This window comes from Cariama cristata, unplaced genomic scaffold (genome assembly GCF_000690535.1).
Source record: "Cariama cristata isolate BGI_N322 unplaced genomic scaffold, ASM69053v1 scaffold34112, whole genome shotgun sequence".
In the NCBI taxonomy this organism is placed as follows: Eukaryota; Metazoa; Chordata; class Aves; order Cariamiformes; family Cariamidae; genus Cariama; species Cariama cristata.
In genome coordinates, this window is record NW_009603854.1 from 16,279 (window position 1) to 24,050 (window position 7,772).

Here is a 7,772-nt window from a genome sequence, read left to right on the forward strand (position 1 = left end):
CCTTCCATCTAGTATATCGAACATCTAGGTAATTAAAAATTCCCTCACCACCAACTTCTAGAGGATCCTGCCAAGATGCTCACAAAAAGCCTCAACCACCTTATCTTTTCTTGGTGACCTATGGCATCCTCATCTTTTTTACTTTAGTTTCACCTTCCAGAGCAGTACACAGAAGGATTCCCTCTGCATAATGTCATTGGAACAAACGTGTTGTATAAAATTCAATTCAGTATGCAAAGATCACCACTTATATCCTTGAAGCTTCCACTTGCCTCCAAAGCCCTAGGAGGTGCTTTTGATTTGCTTATCCCAAGCGTTCCCCTGGGCATGCAGCACAGGCTGAGGCTAGTTTGTTTATGGATCTCAACAGATTTTCAGAAACAGTTCAGGTTATAAATGCTGGGTAGACAGAGATACCTCAGGATGTCAGGTCTGGTCACTGGATAGACCCCTCTCCATCTACCTCGGGAGGAAGTCACCAAACATCACAACCGCTTGTTTCTTCCTGACATTAGTGGTTATGAACTTTACAGCTTTATGGTACCTGAAGTATCCTCTCTGCTGGTGAGGTTGAACCCTTACTTGCTGCCAGAACAATATACTTCACTTCTGTTCAACATGTGGATGTTCAAGGGTGGAACACTGCTGCTGGGCCAGCACCCAGCTTTCTTCTCAGGACAGATTCAACTTGTCTGTACCGCTGAGTCTCCAGGAGTATGGAGATTGTTCTAGATGTGCTACATGTCCAACCCCCCCCCCATATTTGTTCTTCAAATTTTAGCAGGTATCCGGCCACAGCAACTGCATCCTGTAATCCATGCGTTAAGCATATTTACAATAATAATTTCCTAATTTAGATGATTCTGTGTACAGATCAGCATCTTTTAGCTAATGATTTTTAGATAAAATAAATACATTTCTATCCAGTGGGTAAGCTATAAGGGATTTTCAGGTCTGGCAATTATTCAGAAAGTCACCTACACAGTACAATAGAGAAAAAAACCTGATTGCTTAGAATGGAGCCTATCACAAGGACAACACTAATAGCATTCACAGCAGTTGGGTCTTTCTGCTGCATTTTGACATGCTCTGGTTTTCTTAATCAAGTATTCTGAAGCCTGGAAACACATCAAATTTGGATCAGTAGTATGTTTTGACAGGAATCAAAAAGCACTTTGCTAGTCTAAAAAGTTTCATTTCAGATGTATGGTACTTAACGTTACATGCAAGTTAGTATTTGGTGCAGTATAGCCTGTCACCAGAGTATGTGTCTACATTTAGAGGTAAAAAAACCTGTATGAACTACCTAAGAGGATATTACAAATAGACCAAATCCAAGCTACCTCACTGTAACTGAACACAAGTATACACGTTCATCCTTTTATACAATGCATAGAGCAGGGAGAGACCAATAAATCCAGAAAGCTGCTGGAACGGCATCACTGACGATACACACAGAACATTGAGCAAGAAATATTCTATCCCAATTAGTGTAACAGAATGGCTGCAGTGATCTTCTAGGGGAATCTGTGCCATCTTCTGCAGCAAGATGACAGAGCTGCAACTTTTCCTACTCTTAAATGAGCCACTCCTCCCACCTTTGCATTTATAGGATTCTTAAAACCAGCTAGTCTGCTAGATTCAAAGTTGAGACTCTCACAACATGACTCAAGTGACTCATCTGGATGGAAGAGATTCAATTATGACATTTCCTCAACCTAGGCCAGTGCCTTTCACAGGTATTACAAGAGCTTTAGATATCGTTTACTCAATCCCACTAACATCACAGGAGGTTACAACACAAGGAGCTCCTGTTTGCTGAGAGCTGCCACACTAATATCCTTGTTACATGAGGCTGCTATTTCTAAGTGCAGTGACGCTCCAAGACTCATGCAGCATAAAGCCCTGCTTGTTAAGAGAATCTAGCCAATACGCCAAAAGAAGGAGAAATGGGGAAAGTATTTTTTCCCATGTTTTAAATGTACTCCCCCCTCAGTATTATTGTTTACTGCAATGGAATTTGCCTCTTCTCTTCAGCACGCTATTTATTTTTTCCAAGGAACAACATTTCCAGTGCCTCCTCTCACACAAACCCCAAGGCCACACAGCACGAGTGAGAATTGTGAACCCGCTGTTGACATTCTGAAGTTGGATAACCTGGTAACAAATATGCCAGGTTTGCCTGTCTCACTCTGGATCTCACCCTGGCAAAAGTAATAGAGTGGAAGAAACAGCCCTTTACCATCACATATGCATCCCAACCAGATTTCATTTCAACCACCAATCAACTACTACCAAATTTATATTGCCTGCTATGCCATATGGGCAGATCCCTTGTACAATGTACAGTTTTGTCAAAAAAGATCTGGATTACTGCATGTGTTAGCAAGAACTCAGCAGAAGCAGTTAAGCAGGACCATAAATGATGTTTCTGATGCTGAGGGGGAAACACCCTTTAAATTCTTTCCCACCTAATCTTGCTGAAGTCCTTAAAACCAAAACGTTGGAAAGCAAGGGTTTTGAAATCCTGTAAAGACTGCTTTGCTGCTGACTCCCCCACACTCAGCACTTAGACAGTTTGCTGTTGAGTGAATTACAGCCTGGCACTCTTCTCACTTGCTTCATTTTCCCCCTTCACTCAGTCAGCCCTGCCCTGGGCCAGCAGGAGGAACAACAGCAAGGCTGAGGGACCAGAAGATGAAGCCCTACTCAAGTGCCTCCCATCCCGACCAGTCAAGCCCTGCCCTCTACCTACTAGAGGGGAGAACTGCCTCTGCACCAGGACCTGAATTTACTCTTAAAATGCACTGACTTTTGTTCAAGTTTGAAGGGGAGGAGGAGAGAGTATGCCTAAAGACTCCAGTGATGAAGAGGACATGGATGGGCAGGCTTTTCCCATAGTCATCTTCTGGCTGTTTAGCAAGGTCTGGCATTAAACCTGAGAACTACTGGATCAGTTTGGAGCAAAAAGCAGATCAGCTCAAAAGCAAATAGGTCTGCTTTTAGGGCAGCTATATACAGACAGTGAAGAAAATGAGATTGAATATGGAGCATTTGGGTGCGGGAAATGGTCCAAAGACCATGAGCAGAGAACAGGGAGGGGGCAGGCAAACAGGCCAGGAGGAGGATGGCAGAGGGGTATAACTGCTCAAAACCACCCTCCTCTAGAGCAGAATTCAGGATTCCCACATCTCCCAGCTGTTTAATTGCCAACAGGAGGCAAGCATCTCAACCTTCTCCTCCATTAAGTCCCAATGGTAAATGTCAGCAACTATACATTTTGTAATTTTCCTTCCTCCACTACGCTTTTTATTAGTGAAAGTATGTATAAGCAAACCCCAGAAACACTGCAGTTTGCTATTCATAAGCCTATGTGTGCTATCGTGCTATTTTTTTCCCACATAATCCACTCAGGATGGGTTATGCTCTTAAATAGCAATAGTTGTGAAGTAAAGGAAACTATGACCCCAATTCACCTCTTACAGAAGTTGCAAAATAGGCAGCAAACAGCCTTGGGACTGCAATAAGATTAAGAAAAAAAAAAAAAAGAACAAAGGTGATTCAGTCACATAAAGGAGTTAGCTATAACCCATGCTTCTGCTACAGGGTTCCTAAAAGATCCTGGAAGAACTACATACACCAAAACATGCTGCAAGTGACCATTTACTTATTGTCTTTGTTTCTGAAGACATTCAGAATAGAATTCATCTGTACAGCTGCACTGAAAGTAAAGCCAGAAAAACTCCATGCTCAGAGTCATCATGTTCGTTTGGTACCATGCACAACTTGAAATCAAGCATTGCTGGGATAGAAATATAGTTCAATTACAATACAAACACTAAAAACATGAATGCAGTTACCGCTATAAAGGAGACAGTCAACACAGCTTATTTCAATCACTGAAATTTACCTAATTCTGTGCAAATTTGTCTGTAGACACTTGCATTCATAAACTGATAAGCCACACTATTTAAAGCATTACTAACTGGGCCTTTGGGAAATAACTATATTTATATTCCTTAGAGCATCCAGCACGTAAAGCAATTTGACAGTACTGCAAAATAGACCTATTTCCAACTACGGCACTATGTGGGAGCAGTTGGTAAGAAAAAAGATAGCTGCTGCATTTTTTTTTTTTTGACGGTTACATATGAAATTTAACACTTGAAAAAAACCCCAAGGCTGGCAAAGCACAGGGCAGGCTACTGACACTGCGCATTAAACGTAATCCACAGCGAAACAAAAATTTTCTATTGTAAGACTGAAGTACAATTGAAAAAATGACACAGAAGGTCAGTGTAGCATCCAATGGGATTAAAATACTGGACATAGGTCCTTCAGGAAGGTCCTCAGACAGGGTAAGCAGAGCGTTCAGCTTTCTGCTAGCAGTTTATTCAGACTGTGCGTTAACCACGCTCAAGTCTGGCAAGATTTACTAGTTTAGGAAAAGCGCTTTGCAAACATGACTGTACATTTCCAGAGCCAGCTTTAAACTAGCAGCAGTATAGCTGTATTACAACCCTAGCTAATACACCTCACCAGGTCTCAGCTAACTCCACAAATAACCAGCTCAAGCCTCTTTGTACCACATCACCAGAAGTTGGAGCAGTGTCAGCTTAACTGCATTAGGTCTTAACAACACTGGTTCGGTGCCAGCCCCGGTGAACCCTTAATGACTGATGAATTTTATACAGTCATTAAAGAGTTATCCAAAAGTACAAAATTGGTGTTTAACAGGCATGGGCATACAACGTACTTCAGTTAACCACACAGTGTGGTGCTTTTGCTGCCTCTACGACGGCTGCGATAGGGCAGGAGATACCTCATCCAGCATAAAGCCTGCCAGTGCAAAGTTTTTGAGGAAACCCGCATGAGCAGCCAGTACTAGATCTGTGTTCTGCGTCATGCGGACATAGTACGTCTAATCTGAGATACCATGTGAAGTCCCAAAGCTGGATTCATCCTATCAAATTACAGCCTTTGCCCTTGCCTTCCTCTTCAGGATAAATCCTGTATGACAACACGCATACAATTCTGACTGTCAGAGAAGAAAATTGCTTTGGATCCTGATAAATTTACTTGATTTCTAACCACCACAAGAAAGAGCAAAACCTTTTGCTTTGCCCTGCTTCCCTGTACAGCCCACCCACCCGTGCTTTACAGGAACAATGCCTCAGCATGATCAAACACTCCCAGGAACATAGAAACTATCTTTTGTTAAAACACCCAAGCCATGACCTGGGCAACGCTCTACACCCAGCACTGTGTCCCCCAAGCAGCTCCAGCACAGACACTGACCAGGGGACCAACTTGTCCCTGCAGCTAAACTTAAATTTCCTACAGCTAGAGACTCACAGACCGTCCTTTATTACAGGTCTACACACATATAAAAACAAGTACATTGGCTTGGGATTTAGGTCTCTCCACCTCAACACCTGGCATTCAGGATCAGTTTAGGAATGGATTCCTACAGAAAAGCAGAAGAGGAAAAGGGAACAAGAAGCTTCCCTCTCCATGCTCTCCAGCCTCTAACCATTTTCAGCTCAGGAGCTTCTTCGGTCAGATGTGGTTTCCTTGAATTTGATAACCTCAAACAGATTTCTCTTCCATGAGCTTGTCCAGACTCCCTTTGAACCGATGTAAACTTCCAGCACTCACAACATCCTGTTGGAGGGAGTTCCCACAGCTTAATTACACATTGTGTGTAAAGCCACTTCCTTCAAATTCAAGATTGTCCCCATTAGTTTCTTTTATTGCCTCCTAACTCCAAAATGGAAAGACAGCGAACAGTTTACCTCACTCGCCCTCTTTCTGCTGCTCACGTATCAGACTTTCCAGACTGAAGCATCCTAGCATACAGAGGTTTGGGGTTTTTTGTGGGTTTTTTTTTTGTTTTAAATACCTTTACACCTTTGTCAGCAGTAAGTGGCTGATCTATTAGCTGGCTCCTCCTAGCATAAGCAGTAACAAAGCTGTAGAGGTGTCATGGTGAAGTCCTTCAGCCAGGAGGGCCCTTGGAAGCCCAGCAGCACAGCACTGTGTTCCTTCTCATTCCACATCATCCATCACAGCCCCAAATGCACCAGGGCTGCTGCAACCCAGGCCCCACGAGGTGGAGCCCTGAGGGACACCCCCATTTTGACAAGGGTGCGCTATTAGATCCATTCACACCGTATCAGAGAACCACACCCTGAGCTGTGTTTCAAGTGCAAACAAGCTGCAGCTTGGTCATTCTCCCATACACATTTCGCTCCTTGCATTAACTCAAGTGTGGACTATCTTGACTTTAAAACAGGTGATAACAGAGAATCTCCTACCATGCTTCTTGCTCCAGCAGTTAGTTTACATTTTCTGCATCAGCAATGAGGTTTTATTTGTCACTTCCTCATTTATTTGGCCTCTGCAAATTTCTTCATGCTGGTATTTTGTGTTTCTTCCAAGCACTTGGTGAGAAATACACAGGCCAAGGAGCTAAGTCCTTCATGTTCTCACTAGACACAGATTCATTCATGAGTCTGCACTTGCCTTTTAAAGCTGTCCTCTTTCTACTGAATTTAATATGAACCATATTGATTTTGTACCAGCTTAGTTTCTCACCGAAAATGACGTGCAATTACTGTCAAGTGCTAACCAAAAGCTAAGATGAACATGTGTACTGAAGAGCCAAACTGAAACAATTAACACTAACTGTTTCTATTTCGCCCAGTCCAGGTTGAGTGACATTGCCTTAATTCTTTCCTGAACACTTTGTTACTTATTCCATTATTGTATCTGGGATTGATGTCTTAGTCTGATGGGATTATAATCATTAAGGTTGTCCTACTTCTCTTTATTATTACTGCATATTAGCATTCCTTCAAACTCCCTAAACTGATGCAGTATGTAAAGAGCTTTCTGGAAAAAAAAAATAATTCGATAAACCTCCTCTATTTTCAGGCCAGAGATCTTTAGAGTTGAGATATTTATCAAAACAGAGGTGTGAATTACCAAGTCTGGTCAGATTAGGCGTGCAATACCATGCAACCTTTGATTATCTCTAAACAAAAAAAACACAACTACCTGATTACAGGGAAGTTCCCTGTACATGGATAAAGAACTGGTGAAAGCCAGGAAACCAGACAGAAAGAAATGATATGGAAGACCACCAGTAAAACCTGCACAGCTCAACATTCCTAAATTACCTGAAAGAGCAAGGAAAAATAGCAATACAACAAAATTTACTGATGATGCCAAGATGTTCAGGTAATAAAGGCAAGGGCTGACTGTGATGAATTTCAGAACCTTAACAGACTCTGTGCCTAAGCAATAAAATTTGAAATAGATAAATGTGAAGTGATACACAAGGTAAAAACCAGATTCAACTTCCTTTATGAAACGGACTGGTAGCTAACCACTGCTACTCAAGGGCAATACTTTAGGGTTATATAGTTAATTCCTTTAAAAGACAAGATCGACACTCTGAAGAACTAAAAAAAAAATAATTAAAAATCCCAGTATTAAGAACTAGGAAAAAATGAACAAACTAGAAATCACTAAACTGACACAGGAATCCACACGCACTCCTGCATCTTTTGATTCTGTGTGCAGTTGTGCTCCTCCCCAGGTCAAAAAGGCTACAAAGGAACTGGAAATGACTCAGAGCAGGGCAACATGGGTTATTAAACTACAGAACAGCATCCACATGAAGAACAACTATGGCAGAACTGGAAAAAAGGACAATCTGGAAGAGAAGCAACCAAGAAGAAAACAACTACAGACACTTCTCTAAGATC

At 42.0% G+C, this 7,772-nt stretch overlaps 1 protein-coding gene across 1 annotated transcript in view; it reads right to left on the reverse strand.

The window, feature by feature from the left end:
* RHOA (ras homolog family member A) overlaps nucleotides 1-7,183 on the reverse strand; it is a 19,817-nt gene extending 12,634 nt beyond the window's left edge. Inside the window, exon 1 of the mRNA XM_009695364.1 lies at nucleotides 7,060-7,183. The gene's annotated coding sequence lies outside the window, so the exon portion shown is untranslated. The remainder of the gene's footprint in view (nucleotides 1-7,059) is intronic.
* Between the last annotated feature and the right edge of the window lie 589 nt (nucleotides 7,184-7,772).